We start from the raw sequence: 19,578 nt of genomic DNA on the forward strand, positions 1-19,578 counted from the left end.
GTCGCGGCGATGACGCGTTTCCGCGCGGCGCGCGCTCTAGGCGTTTCGGACTGCAGTTTCCTTCCCCCCCCCCCCATTACCACCCCCCCCCCCTCACACCAGGGGATGACTCCGATAGAGCAGAAACTGTGTATTTCGACTGCGACTTCGCGCGACTCGATAATGACATTTCGCGAAATATTCAAGTCTCGCGAGAAACGTGGCTGCTTGAACGGATAGAATTGATATGGAATATCATTCTGCGAAATTGAAAACTTTGCCACGCGTGCGCGACCAGCTCGATGCTAAATGATATATATTTCCGTTTTTTTTTCCGGAAAATAAAACACGATTATTTTCAGGGATACACAAAATTGATCAAGATCGTCTGGTTTTATCATGAGATTCTGATGATAATTTTTCATTGCAGGAGAGGATATACTGTGTAGTATTAAAATCAATTTTTTATAGCTTATTTTTGTAGCTCGTTGCGATGCGCAAAGCGACGAATTTGGAAAATTCGATATTTACTTATTCATTAATCATAATACACAAATATCAGAGGCAACATATATTAGATATAATTAATAATGAAACAGGGAAATAAATACATACTTGGCAACGACGATGCTACACTTACAGATTGCAATTCGGCGAGGAATAATGGCGTCGAGTACTGAACTTTTCACTCGATTTCGCGCGGACAGAAATTTGGATCGTTGACGTCGAAATTATGATCTCGAGGTGCAACGCCGATTGTACATTTTACGACGAACGTCCGATACTTCGCGAGGCACTTGCTTTTCACGCGAGATTCCGTTTGAAATATCCAATAATCGCGAAAAAACCGGGAACCGCGTCGCGACACGTCCGCTCGACATTTTCAAACGCGATGAATAAACGATCGAAGCAGCGAACCAATCACAGCGCTGCCGCTTCGGGGTCGTGTTCGAAAATGCGTCGGACGTATAGTGACTTTTCATCGACCAATCAGAACGGAGTAGTCTTGGCTTCTGATTGGTCGATTCAGAACTATTTTATCCGATGAGTAGATTTTTGAACATAATCCAGCGTATTTTGAGGTTACGCTTTATTTGTTGATACTTGCATGGACAGGTTTATATTTTACTGAAATTTATTTCTTCGCTCGAATATAATTCGCAAACAAAAAGGGTAACGTTTTTTAAATATATTAAATTGATGTAAGAAAATTTCCAGTAGCATACAAAAATAAATTTTGCGAGATTTTAATTTTGAAGTATTTGTTAATGATCATTTCTTTTCATAAAATTTGCTAATGACTAATTAATTAAGCGACGAATAGAAAATTAATTAAGATCATTTTTCGAATTGGAAGAGTAATTTCTACCTATTTATATCTTGAAAACTCTATACAAATACTTTAATTTATAATTACTGCTAAAATATTAATTTTGTATTGTGAAACAATTTGTTTTATATTTATTAATTTATTTTCTCTCATGCTAGAACAAGAAAACCTCTCGTCGACGAAAATGTCAATGATATGGAAAGATGACATGGACTTGAATGTTGTGACGGATTTGAAATATATATGGAGAGAGAAATCAAGAGAAAACTATTAAGAGATAAAGTGGAAACAATGCACCATTGAAAATTTTGGTAACGATGATGAACATCAGTAAAATCTATAAATATAAAAGGAAAAATTATCAAAAATATGGCAAACAAACGTTTGATGAGGAATTTTCTATGTGTATGGTCAGTAACTTTAAAGTTATACATAAAACATTAATAATTTGTGATATATCTTTTGCTGTTATTTACCCCATGTTCCGATATTACTACCAGTACTGAAAATCTATAGTGTAAGTAACGTAAACTATAGCATTTCAGTACTGGCAGTGAATATCGGAACAGTTCTTTAGTTTGTTAGTAAACATTAATTATTGTCATTTATGATACAGTATTTTAATTGATTTTGTAAGCCTGTTCTCTTTGACACTTTGAACAAAGCTTCCAAATGCAATATATCTTTAGTGTTATAAGTTTATAAAGTCAAAAAATGTATTTCTTTTGTATATGTTATTTCATAATTATAGAAATATTAAAATAATGTTGATAGTACTTATGGAATTTAATGTATAAAAATTTCTTTTGCAGTTACATGACAGAAGCAAAAAATGTTTTAGCATTCTTTCTTATAAACCAATTGAAAGTGGAACATATCCTAATTGAACTTCAATTAGAATTAAATATGACGTTTTATTAAATTATTGTATTAGTGTCTTTTTGCTTGACATACTGAAAGAGAAGCCAGCAAAACTGTATTCAGTTACAGAGCATTTAATACAGTATCGTAAACTGTTCGACCAATTGCAATTGGAACAAGGAAATTTATAGAAGCAAATGGCAGACATAGTTAATGTGATTAAGGAGGGTAAATCTCTATTGTATATCAAATGGTTCTCAAATACTTTATAAGAATATTCCAAAAAGAAGCAGTTAAATAAAAACATTAGCACCTCAGAAAGAAATGGAAGACAAGAGCTTGTTATCAGATAGTATGGAAAATGATTTAAAGGAAATGTCATGATAGCAAAGCTATATATAATGGAAAGGATACCACAAACATAGATCTTACGAATAAAAAGGAAAAAAGAACGATAACTAAATAACAAAGAATAGAGATCTTATGCTTCATCGGAAGAAGGAATTACACAATCTTGGTGTGAAACAGAAATAAATATTGTAAAGCTATATAATCCACAGGTAGGGTACGTATATATAATATTAGAATTAAAAATTGATCACTATACTATTGTAACATAAGAATATAACATTTTATATAATATTATTTTTTACAGATAAAAGAAGTGAAAAAGAAATTGACATATTACGAAGAAAAGATCTGAGGTATCAACATTGATGTGAAAAGGAGTATTAAATTAAAATAATGATAAAAAATTTGAAAAGATTCTAATTTTGTAGTATCAATAGAAATAAATTAATCTTGTTTGATTTTACTAAGAAAGTCAAATCTTGTTTAAAATTATTACTAGTGATCTCTCTTAATATCCTAACCAATAATATATTAAATACTGTTTAAGAAGTGTTATTAAGAAGCATGTAAATAATGCTGTTCAGTGATTTCATTAGCAAAACAACAAAAAGGTAATTTTAATTACCAAAAAATATAACAGAAAGTAATATCAAAATTATTGTGCATTTTTACAAAATAATGTAATAATAATTTTGAATTTTAGTTGTAGTTTATTTTTCTTAGATATATTTAGAGAAAAAAAGAATATTAAAAAGTTACATTTTTAAATCAATGCAAATATTTTTTAAAAGTAAACCTTACTTTTTTTGTTGCTGGAAAAGATTCTCTGTTAGTCTCAAGTTCGGCCCTGCCATATTCGGGAAGTATTATACATTTTCAATCTTAATAGCATCTTCAAGACACGAACTCTCTTTTCTATAAAAAATAGAATATTCAATTTCTTATTTGCTTCATTTTTTTATCTTTTTGTACCTATTGAAAGTAGCTTTCATGAATTTTTTTAGATTTTTATCTTCATTATTTCCCGAGTTATATATTTTTAAAAATATTGATTTTTAAACATTTTTAAATTTTCAAATATTTATAACTTGAAGAAAAATGAATATATTGTCATTAATAAGGCGGTCATTTTTTCGTCTTTGAATGTATTTTACAAAAAAATATTGAAATGATTAAAAAAAGAAATTTTAATAGTATGAGATTTTTTCGATTTCTTTTCATAAAAATATATAACATTTTAGACTTTAAAACAAAATTTTAGAGCTATTATAGCGAAAAGGGGATTCAAATATTTTCGATTTTTAAGGCCATTTTTCAAATTTTTTTTAAAAATCGCATTTTTTGGTTTTTAAATATCGAAAAATTTATAATGAAGCGATGATTAATTCAGACGTCATGAAAAGTTTAGTTATATACGATAATAATAATTAAACTTTGACTATATGATTTGATAAGAATTAAACATGACGTTTAAATTAATTATCTTTTTTATTATAAATTTTTTGATATTTAAAAGTGTAATTGAAGTATACAAAAAAACAAAAAAGACCGAAGAATGATGAAAGAAGATGCAATTAATTTTTTTCACAATATATAAATTCGTAAAATTCATGCATATTTTATTTACTTGGCTGTTTCCCTTTTTAGAGATTAAATGATTACGTAAGAATATATAATTGCAGTTGAAAGATATATGCAAATTTATTTTAAAAAATTCATAAATAAATATCATATACATCTCAAATCAGTAAACTTAGACAAAAAGAGCGATAATGTCATGTATAGTTTTGTTTTTTTAGGAATGATAGATAAGCGTTTTGAACGCGAAATAAAAGTATCATTCCGTAGATACTGATAAAGAATAATTATTAAATATTAGATTGTTCCATATGAAATGTCCTATTTTGTAAACTTTTTAAAGTTTTCTTTATCAAAAATCTTTATATTTGTACATGTTTAATTTCGTCTTTTTATATCTGATTTTATTCTTCGATTTAATTGATTTAAAATTTTTTAACATTTTTTTTAGTATTAATAAACGTGATTTTTGCATGCTATTTTAAATTTTAAAAAAGTGGCCATAATATTGCAGCAGCCGCTCAAAACATTACTGTTGCATCCAGTAAGAACTCCCCATACAGCACCGATAGATTGCAAAAACATTACAACAATCTTTCACCGCAATATTGCAAATTCACTGCAAAATGTTGCTACATCATTGCTGTTGAATTGCAGCAATGTTAAAATGTCCGCTTTTTGGAAGATTGCAACAAAATATTACAACAATATTGCAATATGTTATGAGTTTGCAATAATGCATTGTTATTGCAACCATAAACTAATGTTGCATATACAGGTATATAAATGTAAATAAATCATTAATGAAAATACGTTGTAGTTAATTTATATATATTACAATATATAAATTATAAAATTTGAATTACATGCAATATTTCCGAAATATTAATGTCATGTTGCTACAAGTGTGCTAGAATTTTGTGCACTTATATCTCTGCAATGTCTTTATAATGTTGCATTGCAACTTGCAACATTGCAACGTTGCTGCAATATAATTGCAATAATCTGTGCTGTATGGGTCGGTTCACATTAGTATAAAAAATTTAAATTTGAATGCGCTTCAATTTTTATGTCATAAACCATAGTCTCAGATCCACGATTGTTATATGTGTGACTTTATTGCCAAATTAAAATTTTTAATATATTAAATTTGTTTAAATTTTTAACAGTAATATTTCGAGCGGCTGTTGCAATAACACGTGTTAATTTATGTTATGTGACCACTTTTTTATTTATATAAAAAAACACGCAAAAATCTTGTTTATTATCATATTGAAAAAAATGTTGAAAAAAATTGGAAATCGATTAAATCAAAGAATAAAATCAGATATAAAAAAGCAAATTATGAACTCTTAAAAATGATATATAAAACATGTATTATTATTATTTATTTCACATAGTTCTTGCCTTCCGGCTTAGAACGAACTTCGGATACAATACATTTATACCGTTTTTATAATCTTTCTCATATCAATATCAATACAAATTACAATACAAATTATTCACCTACTTTCAATACAAGTACAAATATTCACAAAACCTTAAACTGTCATTATATAAAACATGTATAAATATAAAAAGTTTTATTGCCAAAGAAAGCTTTAAAAAGTCTACATTGCAAAACCAAATATTTTATACAAAACAATCTAATATAAGTTGAAAAGATAAAACGTTTAAAAAGCGTATTGTACATTATATATTGGGTTGTTCAAAAAGTCATTGCGTTTTTTTCCAATAGATAGCGCTGTCCACATTTATTTGTATCTGAGCGTGCCATGAATGTCAAATGTTTATGCACATTTTGTTGTTGACACTTAACCTAAAAACCAAAAAAAAAGTTGACGCAATTTAGTCGAGTTTTGTGCTTGCAATTGTAGTTTAAACATGGAGAATTTTGAAGAGCATATTCGCCATATTTTGCTTTATTACTTTAAAAAAGGGAAGAAAGCAACTGAAGCAAGGGAAGAGTTGCGTCAAGTTTACGGCAGAAATGTCATTGAAAAACGTCAGTGCCAGAACTGGTTCGCCCGATTCCGTGGTGGTGATTTTTCGGTTAAAGACGCTCATCGCTCCGGTAGGCCTTCCGAGATTGACGACGATAAAATCAAGGCATTGGTGCAAGCAAATAAGCATTCAACGGTTCGGGAGCTTGCTACCGCTCTAAAAGTGTCCATTGGAAGTGTTCATGGACATTTGAAATCGCTTGGTTTCGTGAAGAAGCTCGATATTTGGGTACCGCATGAGTTGAAAGAAATTCATCTGACAAAGCGTATGAACGTCTGCGATCAACTCACCAAACGCGAAGAAAACGATCCGTTCTTGAAGCGTATGATCACGGGCGACGAAAAATGGATTGTCTACAACAATGTGAGCCGAAAAAGGAGTTGGAGTAAGCGAGATGAAGCACCGGAAAGGCAAGCAAAGGCGGACATCCACCAAAAGAAGGTGATGCTGTTAATCTGGTGGGATTGGAAGGGACCAGTCTTCTATGAGCTGCTTCCACAGAATAAAACGATCAATTCCGATGTCTACTGTGAGCAGCTACAGAAATTAAGTGATGCCATCGCACAGAAACGTCCCGAGCTGATCAATCGTAAGGGTGTGGTGTTTCACCACGACGATGCGAGACCACACACAAGTTTGGTCACTCGGCAAAAATTATTGCAGCTTGGTTGGGATGTGTTGCCACATCCACCATATAGCCCAGACCTTGCGCCATCAGACTTCCATCTATTTCGCTCCTTGCAAAACTCCTTGAACGGTAAAACGTTTGCTTCTGAAGACCTCATCAAACAGCACCTTGACAAGTTTCTCGCAGAGAAAGATAGGAAGTTTTATGAACGCGGTATTATGAAATTGCCCGAGAGATGGCAAAAGGTCATTGAACAAAACGGCCAATATATTATTGATTAATGTTCATTACGTATATTAAATAAACGCACCTGAAAATCAAATGAAAAAAACGCAATAACTTTTTGAACAACCCAATACATATTGCTATATATGTATATTATATATAGTTATGCATATATATTATATTTTATAAACCACTAATATTTTCGAAATATATATTATAAAAATGACCAGTAATATAATAAAATTTTACATTTTCCTTGTATGACGTAACTTGATATATGCACGTGCATTCTTTTAAAATAATACCAAAAATACAAGAGATATAAAAAAGTACATAAAAAACAGATAGGTTAAAGAGTCAGAAGATATGGAAAGTGTATGAGAAATGCAAAAAAAGCTCATAAAAAGCGTATTGTACATTACACATATTGTTATATATGTATATTATATAGTTATGCATATATATTATATTTTATAAACCACTAATATTTTCGAAATATATATTATAAAAATGACCAGTGATATAATAAAATTTTACATTTTCCTTGTATGACGTAGCTTAATTAATATTTTCCTTATATTATTTTGCGAGCTAAGCGCAAAAATTTAAAAGCTATTAAGAAAAGTTATAGAAAGATTAATGTGTTTTCCTTGTAGAAATTTATCACTATTAACGCCAATTAATCACTTATTTCGAGTACTTAAAATACTGATATACAGTAATTTAAGCATTCGAAATAAGTGATTGAGTACTCGAAATAAGTGATAAATTAGCGTTACTAGTGATAAATTTCTATAAGGGTTTGCAATAGATATAATTTGAAAAATAATAAGGAAATTAATGATTAGACCATACTGGCTCTTATTAATATTATTCGTCTTTATTAAATATGAGATACACTACGTTTCGACCTTAAATTTAGGTCCTTTTCAAGTGCTAAAATTATAAAAAATCAATAGTTAGCGACGCAAAACTAAAACTAAATACAAGTCAATTCGTGCAAGGAGAGACAACAATGTACTTACTTAAAACAGTTCTAATAAGCCACACATTAAGATATAAAGATATAAATTATGATATATTAAGCGCTGTGAACTTTAACATGTCGCTAAGACATTCTGTCAACTACTGGTACAAGACGCTAAATTATTCTAATGACCTTATCATAAACAGAGTTGAGATTGTCTGTGCCAGTTTGAAGATTGATTGTGTTTGTTTGCTTTTTAATATATAACATTTCAGCAATTTCTCTCTTACATCTATGTTTTTTAGTATGTAAAATACAAGGGTCAAGCCACCGGAAATCGTGATTGCATTCTATTCTATGTTTGCTAACAACCGACAGATTCAATTCATGCTTTTTAATGTTGTTCTGGTGTTCCTTTATGCGAGTATTTAGATGTCTCTTATTTGTTTGTCCTATGTAAGAAACATTGCATATCTAATAAAGACGAATAATATTAATAAGAGCCAGTATGGTCAAACTAATCATTAATTTCCTTATTATTTTTTAAATTCTTTCAGGCAAAAATATAATTTGCTTCGAAAGTATAGAAAATTATCTCATGCTTTATTTATACTTATCAGAACTTTCTCAGAACTTGCTCTAAATATATTTAGTACGAAAATTCTTTATTTAATTGTCAAATTATCAAATAGTGATTTCTGACGAATTAAGATGTTTAGGGTTTCTTTGATCGTTTATTTGGATGGCAATAAATCGTGGTGTTTTTTCTTCCAATAACAAACCGTCATCGTTCAATATAATTTGTCGAGCCTTCAGCTCAATGATAAAATGTCAGAACAGTCAACAGAGCTAGACTTATTTATTACAACCTGTTTTTTATTATTTATCCGCCAGTTTCAAACAGACGGTTTAATAGCCTATGTTAAATTAATTCATATAAAAAATACGTATTTATATTTAAGAAAAGTGTGCAGTAATTGCATTATACAAATACAAAACTGCACTTGTATAAATATATAGAATTATGACTTAATTACATTCATTATTCTCTCTGTGCATAATTTAACAAATACTTTAATATAGAGTTTTTATAAAATTTTACCAGAGAACCTTGATTTTAAACGTTATATATAGTATATTAAAAACGTGAATTTTTAATTAAAACTTGTTTCGATCACTGATAGAGGACATGTAATGCGGATATTTTATAAGTTTTCAAAAGGTTTTCTCACGGTTAACACACAAATTTTTCGAGTGCCTAAATTATTCTACAAAACAATTAAAAGAAATTATTATACGATATTTCAAATAGACATTAACTGTTTTTATAGATAAATAATTAAATTGTTCTTATATAAATAAATAATTTAATGGATAGTAATCTCTTCTTATATTTATTTCTTATATACAACAATTAAAGGCAAACACGAACCAAATTATAAGCGTTAGTAAATTTATTTACATATTTAACGCAATAAATAAAAATAATGAAAAACCAACTTACGAGCATACGAATATGTGGGTGTAATATAATAAATTCAATTTTATTTATAAATTTTTTACATAATTCTTTTATATAATTCTTACATAAACTTACAATTTATTATATTACACTTTGTATAAGTTGGTCTTTCATTATTTTTATTTATTGCGTTGCATGATACTTTGTCTTTTGGATTTTTTTACATATTTAAACTGATCGATTAAAAATATTAATGACAAAACTTAACATGACAAAGTACGAGATCTTAAATATTTTATTGTATCTTTGTATTTTTCATGTGTTTAAGTTTTGTCATAGTTATTTTTAGTCGATCGGTTTAAATATGTAAATAAATTTACTTTTAACGCTTTATAATATTTATTGGCTTGTGTTTGCCTTTAATTATTGTTTTGAATTTAAAGAGTCTAAGATTAATCACTTTTTTATTTTTATCTTAAACGTTTCATTATATCCGAGTTTTAAAATTTTGCAAAATCATAAAATTATATATAAATCAAGTATAAGATTTTATATTTTTCTCATAAAAAAACTCGTAAAAAAACTTGTTTACAATTGTCAATCTGTCGTTATCTCTAGACTTCCAACGAAAAAAAGGAAAAACATTATATATAGATCATGAAATATTCGTATAAAAAAGAAAGTGGATACATATATGCGTGTAAGAGATCTTGCATGTAACAAATTTTGTAAAAATATGCAGCCACCGTTATAGAAAAGGTTCAACTACCTCATTAAAAGAGATATGTAAAAAGATAAAAAAATCTCTTACATGGCTTGCCATTTTATTAGATTGTTAAAATATCACAGACATATCCGTGACTCAAGATTTAATCAACCTGTCGACATGATTTTAATCAACCTGTTAATCGGAGCGAATTTACAACGTAAAAATGAGAGAAAAGAGAGAGAAAAGAATCATTCTCTCGGAGTCGCGCTTTGTTAAAAAAGTGACAAAATATCGTTTTACAGCATCGAATTGACTGAATATTTTGTCCTCGTCGTGGAAATCAAATGTCTTGCGGTACACCTTGAGAACAGTATAAAATCGCCTTTAATTATATAGGGTTTCTGATAATTCGCGCTCCACCCGTCAGATATAGGTAGAGTAAGTTAAGTCTAGTAGAAAAGTCGTCTACCATTTTTCGATATTTGCAATAATTATTGAGAAATAAATCGGCCAATTCGCGTGTCCTGAAGCGCGAGATGAGACAGCCAATACGTGATTTTAATCAACCTGTTAATCGGAGCACATTTACAATGGAAATGTCATTTTGACGTTTAGTGACGTTAGCCTGCTACCTACACTGTAAAAAAATTTGGTAAAATTACATAAATAATAAATGTAAAATTACATGATAAATAATGAAAAGGTAATCATTTCTATTATTTATCGTGTAATTTTACACTTATTATTTATATAATTTTACATATTTTTGTGTAATATATTACATATTTTTTTACAGTGTGTCTTCTTGTCGCGTGCTTGTAGGCCGCGTGAATTGACCGACCTATTTCAATTAATTTCTCAATAATTATTGCAAATATCGAAAAATGATAGAGGACTTTTCTACTAGATTTATCCTCCTGTATACCTGCATCTAATGGGTGGAGCGCGATTTATCGGGCACTCTGTATATTTAGCATCCAAACTGATATATAGCCAAAGCAATTCCATTCCGAAAAATGTTATTATTTCTGAATTTCCCGGAAATCTCCCTGCAGTACATTAAAGATATTGTTTTTTTTTTGTTTAGTAGAAACCTGTTTTATTTTGAACCAGCGCGAAAAGGCCAGATCATGATAAAGAACGAATAATGTCCTTCATCAAAAAAGATTAAGCTAAGGGAATCCTTGCCTTCATCAAATATATCTGTTGCAAAGTGTCTAATCCTCTTACTTGATTGTGAAAAAAGAATAAACAGAACGATAAATAATTCAAAGAACGATAAAATAGAATCACGATCAGGGCCGTCTTTAGTCGTGTGTTGGCACCTGGCCACCATTTTGTTTTGGGGTCCCTTTTTTCCTTACACTCTTATTGTACTAAAAACTATGTAACTTCTTATATTTTTTATCTTTTACTATTTTATCTTTTTTTATATTTTTTAATTTTTTCTTTTTTTACATTTTTTCAAAATTTTAAAAGCCTATTTTTTAGGTTTTCAGTTCTCTAAAGGTTAAATCACTCTCTAAATATTATAAGATGCAAAGTAAAAATGGAGATATTTGAAAATAAATAAAAGAATAACTATTTATCTATAAAAAAAACATTGAAAAAGAACACTCAAAAATGTCAGTCGGGGACCCCCTGAAACCCGGAACCATATAAAGACTGCACTAATCACGATCTTGTGTGAAGAAATACTGGTTTCTATTTATGTATATTTATGTATAGATAATTAAATGAGGATTTTAAGATATATGTGTAAAGGAATATTTTTTGAATGACCAGTTTTTTCTTGGAAATGTCCTCCAGCTATGTGCATCTCTTTAACAAATAAATGAATCTAACGCGTCGGAATGAATAATAACATTTTTGCAAATATAAAATAAAATAAAATAAAATTATCATCAAATAAAATTTTAAATCTAGCATGTTTAGTTGCCTTTAAACTATTTATTAAAGACATTTAAAATATTTTATAAAAACAATATTATTTATTAAAATTTAAAATTAAGCAAGTAAATGTTATTATTCATGTAGTATTATTTATGTAATGAGAAAAAACTTTTAATTAATCATATCTTTATTTTTTACACAATACGTGTTTTAAATTAAAAGAGCCGATCTAATATTCTTATTATTCTTTATTTTTTGTAACGACAATATATATTTGAAAGTATTCTGATTTGTGCAAGTCCAATTCATTCATGTATTATCAATTAATAAATTATTCATTTATCTTACTTATATTTTTATATCATTATATCCTCTACAATAAAGTACAAAATAAAATAAGTTATTAATAACAGGAAGTTGCTTTTAAAAATAAATCTATTAACAAATGCATATATTGTGCATCGAAATATCATACGTTATGAGACTAGGAAATTTGGCATGAGATTCAACACAATATAACTAATTTCAAGATACATATCTTTCTCATGAAAAGTACAAGAGTCTTTATTTGATTTTGCATTTATTATTCGTTGCAAAATATGTGCTCTAGAACGCATATGGTAAATTCCGTTTACGTAAGCAGTTTAAATAAATGTTATGTGTAATTAAATTTTTATATATACGCGCAATCAATGAACCATAAAACACATATATAGGCGCCTATAATTATAAACTCGTTATATTTACTCAACCTTTGTAAAAAATTATAGCAAACATGTATACATATTTGAATGTAAAGATAATCTAGCGATGTTTCTGTGAGCATAAAAATCTCCGTGCATGTATCATATAAAAAAAAAGTTTGATTTAATAATAAAAAAATTTTTTAATTTGTCATCTCTTTTACTGAACAATTAGAAAAAAGGTATCTTGAAACTAAATCTTTTATATTAGTATTATAACGCAAATTATACATATACGATATGAATGAATAAATGTACACTGTTTTGCTAAAAACTATGTAAAAAAAAACTGGGAAAAAGAGTATTGCATGTCAATCACATTCATTTAGGTCAAGATTATGAAAGATCGTACACTGCTAATAAAGCGACTATAAAAAATCGTACATTGCTAATAAAGCGAAAGAGATTTATGAAAGATGCAGAGAAATAATGCAAATAATGAAAAAAGAAAAATGCAAAGAATAAGAGAAATATGCTGCCATGCACAAGAGAGATATTTTTCAAAATAAAAATGGAAAAATTAAAATAATATTTTTTTGTGAAATAGCACGTGTGAAAATGTAATTATTATATTTTTATATAAATATTGTGAAAATATGTTAAACAAGAGTTTTTATAATTATTCTAATAAACCATTAATATATATTAATTTTCTCACGAATATTCTTTTATCTTCTATAAACCATAATCCATGAAATTATCTCATCTATCTTGACTTTCTCTTTATCAATTTGGTATATATATGTGCATGCTTACACAACATATTTTAACAGTTTTCTCTTCGGTATTTGCATATGTATTACTTCTGTTGTACGTAATTACACACACGCAATTATATATACACAAACGATACCTCCATATTTAATTCGGACGTAAACGAAATGAAAAGTATAAGTAGTAAAATAATAAATTGATAAAAATGAAAATTTAACAACGTGATGCTCTGTTTTATTAAACAAATAGCTTAATTATTAATAACAAAAAGATATGCATGGATAATATGTTATCGACCACATTAACTCAATGATTTTTAATTAGACAAAGACTCATAGGAGCAGGATTACGTTTATCTGTCGTAAACTCGTAATAGTATACATATAATTTATGTTAAACTCTCAAAAGTAACTACTATTGTATATAACTTTTTATTTAAAAATGTAAAATTTCTGCTTCTCTTTTCATTTTTAAACAACACAATGTTCATGATTCGAGCGTCATTATATAATTTAATAATCTAATTAGCGTAATCTAATTTCATAGATTGCTATAAATTGTTTGGTGATTGCTTGTTTTATTCATATTAAATGACGAGAATTATAGAGTAACTGCAGTTATACATATATATATATATATATATATATATACGTGTATTCCCAGGCAGAAATGATAATCGAATTGACGTCGATTCGACGACAAATTGACACCGATTCATTAACGTCAATTAGATAAATCACTGTCGAAATCGACATCGATTCGACGTCAATTTGATCATTCATTTCTCGCTGGGTTGTTATATATTATTAAATTCACACTATTATGCATATTTGCGTTAAATAATTTTGATTATGTAAACGAAATTGCTTTGTATCTACAATTAATTCACTACTATATTACGCCACTATATTACTTTATTTATATACCGTATTCTCTTATAAGTACATAAAATTCAATTCTTGTAGCTGATTGTAACGTGTTCATGGTTTTTTTCAAACGTAGCTCAAAATGAAAGTTCTTTCTCTGTATAATTTTATACCTATAATGTCGAATATGTGAGAGTTATATTTATAAATACATATTATTATTATTTGTTGTTGTTGTTGTTATTTGTGTTAAAATAATCACTTAGAGAGTTTTGAAATATTTTAAATAAAATTTCAATTAACATTATAATCCAAATAAAAATTATTTTCAAGAAACGAAATCTCTGGTATTAGTAAGATTCTGCGGTATTAAATATTTAACTAAATAGATTATATTAAAACTCAGGTACACAATTAGCAAAGCGCAGATTGAATTATTACCAGTAGACTTTGGATTATAGACAAATTACATATTTTACGAGAACATTACTAATGTGATTAAATTATAGTGTCTACAATTATTTAATATTAATTAATTTTACATATTTTGTATATTTACTCCATCTTTGCGAGTTTTCAAAAAAGTATTATATTTCATTAAATATAATAGAATACAAAACAACAATTAAAGGTAAATACGAACCAAATTATAAAGCGTTAAAATTAAATTTATTTACATTTTTAAACCGATCGATTAAGAATAGCCATGACAAACAATAATGGTAATTTAATAAAACAAAAAATAAAACAAAAAAAATTAAATTTATACTGCTTTTTATTTAAAAAAATGAAAAAAACTCGCCAACTTGTTTGTCTACAATTTAAATATTTATTACAATATAAATTACAAGCTACGTAAGTCAGAAGAATTTTGAAAAACAAAATAACTGTTAGTAATAATATAGTACCATTAATTTTTTTATTCCTGAATTAATAAACTTAAAAATGCCTCATAACATATAGATACTATCACATAACATATAGATACTGATATAGATGCATATTATGCATAGATAATAAATATGTAGATATATAGATATATAAATTGTTTTAATATTAATATGTACATATACAGGGTGTCCGGTAACTAACGGACCAATGATTAAGGGCGGATTCTCTGACCAATTTGGAGACGATTTTTCCTTAGCAAAAATGTTAAGAAGTCAATAATTTTCGAGTTATAAGCGATTTAAAAAATAGGTTTTTTGAAAACTAAACGTTTTGGAGTTAAAAGTCTAACATAATTACATTCTTCAGTTAATTTCAGGTAGAATTTACTGTAATAAAATTTTAATTTGAGGAGTTATAAAGATACATAATGACAAATAAATTGGAAAGTTGTAAAAAATGATGACCTTTTTCTACATTTTCGCTGAGGAAAAATCGTTCCCAAATTGACCAAAGAATCCATTTGTAATCGTTGGTCCGTTAGTTACCGGACACCTTGTATACATGTGGAAGATTATTTTGAATATAACATAATTATTTTTTGACAGAAAACATTTCTTCTGAAAAATTTTGAATGCATTTGATAATATGTTTTAACTCTCAATAAAATATTGTATTTTGTTTTTTTAGGTATATAAGTTTAAATATAGATAAAAAATATAAACAATTTAAGTTTGCGTTTTTAAATATAATTAAATATGATTATTTATTTTGTAATTGTAAAATATATATATACATAAATATTATTATAATTAAAGCTTATTTTACTTCTTATTTTATTTCACATTTGTTCCTGAAGATTAAATTTTTACTTATAAATTATTATATTATATATCTGTATATTTTTTGCAAAATTTTGCACATTTTAATATATTTATTGCACATTTTTATAGAAATCCGTAAATATATGTGTGTATATGTTTTTCTAAATTTTCCGTACATCCAAAATCTAACTCAAAATTTAAAGTATTAAAGAATAGACCGATCCCTACCCGACCCGTTTTCGACTGCAGCGATCTCCACGGTTAATTTCGCCTGAATTCTCTCTTCGACTCAAATTTTAGTTGTCACCACGGTTACTTCAGACAGTTTAAAAGCAACCGTTGTGCGGCTCGGTCAGATGTGGTTGGTTCGCTCGGGCGACAAACTGTCAAGTATTCATGTGTGCAATGCTTTCAAGCAATCAGTTAATAAGAGTAATCAGGTAACGCATTAAACAAGCCGCGCTTGACTGTTAGTAATCTATTTATTGTTAGTTATATTTAAAAATTATTTTATTTTATTACATTAACCCCGGAAAAATTATTTCATTATATTATATTAAGAAGAAAAAATCCAGAAAAAGTTGAATGTCTTGACAAAATATATCTCTACATACGAGGGTTACTGTTTATATTTCGGGAATAGGAACAAAAAGAAATAGTTAAGCTGCGAATATATTTTTATTGTTTTTCAAAGTACTCGTCACGATGATCGATACACTTTTGCATACGCTTAAACCAATTTTCAAAGCATTTATTCCATTCCGAATGAGGTATCTCCAAAACATGATTTTTGAACGCTTCAATAGCTTCTTCGGGCGATAAAAATCGTTGACCATGCAGTTTATTCTTCACGAATGGGAACAAAAAGAAATCATTGGATGCCAAATCAGGGTTGTACGGCGGATGACCCATCAATTCGATGTTTTGAGTGCTCAAATAGTCTCTTGTTTGAGCCGATGTGTGAAAGCTCGCATTGTCATGATGAAGAACAATCCGGCGTCTCTTGTTTGTTTTCATTATTTCACCCAAGACTTCTAGCAAACAGATGGTTGTGTATCACTCAGAATTTACTGTTCTACCTCTAAAGGCACTGTTGCAATATGACCAGTTTTTCCGAAGAAACAGGCCATCATTTTCTTTGAAGTGCTTCGTGCGAGAACAACTTTTTGTTGGATTTGGTTCATCTTGGAACATTCATACAGTCGACTGCTGCTTACTTTCGGGCTCATACGAATATATCCATGATTCGTCACCTGTCACGATTTTATAAACGTCTTTTGAAGCACCGCGATTGTATTTCTTAAACATTTCTTTGCACCAATCGACACGAGCCTTTTTTTGAGCGATTGTCAAATTATGTGGGATCCAACGCGAACATAACTTTCGCACAGCTAAGTGTTCATGTAAAATCGCATATATGCTGGTGGAACTAATGCTTAGTGATATCTCAATCTCACTAGGTTACATGACGATCTTGCTTAATCATTTCGTGCACAGCATCGATGTTTTCTGGTACAGCCGATTTTGAACAACCTTCACGAAACTTGTCGGATAGCCAACTACGACGATTGAATTCACCATACCAGCGATACACAGTAGTTTTTGATGGAGCTTCACTGTCAAAAGTCAAATTAAGTTGATTGATGCACTCTTGTTGCGATAATCCACGTCGAAAAACGTAAAAAATCATCGCACGAAAACGTTCACGATTCAGTTCCATCTTTTGTCGAGACGAAACTTTCAACTAAATATAAAATAAACAAATAGCGTCCGTATGACAAAATGTTCTGAGTACGTATATCGCCAAAAATGTCAAACTTTACGATAGAACCGTCAGATGAACTCACATTACATCAGTGTTGCCAGTTCCCGAAATACATATAAATAGTAACCCTCATATGTCTTGTTTTTTCTGTTCATTGATTTTTACTGAAAATAGTTCTGAAAAAAATTGAAACGTTCAACCAGTAAGTAAAGAAGTAGTTAATAATAAGTTTAATTTCTTCACCTGGCTCTTATTAGTCTTTTTCCATCTTGAATGTATATTTCATATCTTATCTTTATATATTTATAATCATATCTATACACATTTATCATATTTATATATTATATATATTATATCTATCGTATATCATATTTTTTTATTTATTGTAATAAATATTTTTATTTTTTAATTTAAATACTATTTTGCAACATTTCTGTAAATATACTATTACGATTAAATATATATAACGATTAAAGGATGGACAAATTTCATATAAATACTAAAAAAAAGCAAGTCTTTAACGTATTATGCTTATTAATTGTAAATTTCGCTTATTAAATGTAATTCTTTACAGCTTTTGTTTCAAGTATTTTTTGTTAAAAAACGTATATTTTCCATGAATATTCAAAAATGTGTAAAATAATCACGATTTCAGAGGTTTTAACTTTTTAAGGAAGCATTTTTCGACATGTTTATAAGAAATTTTTTGTTTATAATTAAATTTTCTATAAAATCTCGAAATCTGGTTGAAACGTTTGGAGCCACCTTATAATAAATATGGCTCCAATCTTAAACCTTTCACTTGTTAAACCAGGTACTATTTATAACATGTAAAATGCGTGCAAAGTGCTTATTTATTTTTCTGCATTTTGTCGTTTATTGTTTTGTTTATCTTTCTCCAGTTTACCATATCCAGTTTTGCCGGTTGAATTCAAGATGCAGCGACATGTAAAAAAATATACTTCAACGCCAAGCACTGTATTTACAACCCTTATAGCCCTATAGTATTCTGAGAAATCGTGCTGCAGTCTACAGGCTGGCAAAATGAAGAGATTATCATACGTTATTATCATAAGCCGGAGCCTGTTTTATGGGCGTAGACCTGCTTGAAATGGACAAGTTTGTACGAGCCGTGGCATGGTCTCTTAGCGAACTCACTTATATATACATCGACATACCCTCATCATTATAAATTTGGACATCTTATAAGCTGAGCTTTTCAACGTTTTTTCTTTAGTTTCTTATAAACTTTTTACAAAAACGTTTCAAAGCAATATTATTGCCGGATTGTAACATTCCCTACATGTTTCATGTTTAGCGGGTCAATCCTACATTTTTTAATGTTAAGTTAAATTTCGATGTTTCTTCTTAAAGATGAAGAAAATCTTAAAAATATAAAGAAAAAACGATATATTTGCGGATAAAGTTGACAAAAAATCTATAAAAATAAATTAAAGAAACATAATGAATTTTTTCTTTAATATGAATAAACAGCATTCTTCGGTGTATTTATAACTATTTGCAGACAAAGTTTAAACAAAAAACTTATGGTTAAAAACAATCATGTCAAAGCATAATAAAGAGAATTTTGATGAAGGAATTGTGATTTGTCTTTAAAGATTAAAAAACAGTATTTCTTGATGTATTTACGACTATCTGCTTACTATTAGCACATAAAGGAGACAAAAATCTATGAATAAAACAAATATGACGAAGCATCATCGAATTCGACGAACTTTGAAGAAGCACCAAAAATTTCGAAATTATAATACAGCATGTTCTCATGTTGTA

The 19,578-nt window shown here is 28.5% G+C and overlaps 1 long non-coding RNA gene across 1 annotated transcript; it reads left to right on the forward strand.

The window, feature by feature from the left end:
* Positions 1 to 1,030: 1,030 nt before the first annotated feature.
* LOC114928386 (uncharacterized) lies at positions 1,031 to 2,992 on the forward strand. The gene is made up of 4 exons (XR_003819059.2): positions 1,031 to 1,152; positions 1,468 to 1,719; positions 2,122 to 2,735; positions 2,826 to 2,992. It is a non-coding gene; the product is annotated as an uncharacterized LOC114928386 (long non-coding RNA).
* Positions 2,993 to 19,578: the final 16,586 nt, after the last annotated feature.

This window comes from Nylanderia fulva, unplaced genomic scaffold (genome assembly GCF_048542155.1).
Source record: "Nylanderia fulva isolate GAGA-0341 unplaced genomic scaffold, ASM4854215v1 Scaffold1, whole genome shotgun sequence".
Classification (NCBI taxonomy): Eukaryota; Metazoa; Arthropoda; class Insecta; order Hymenoptera; family Formicidae; genus Nylanderia; species Nylanderia fulva.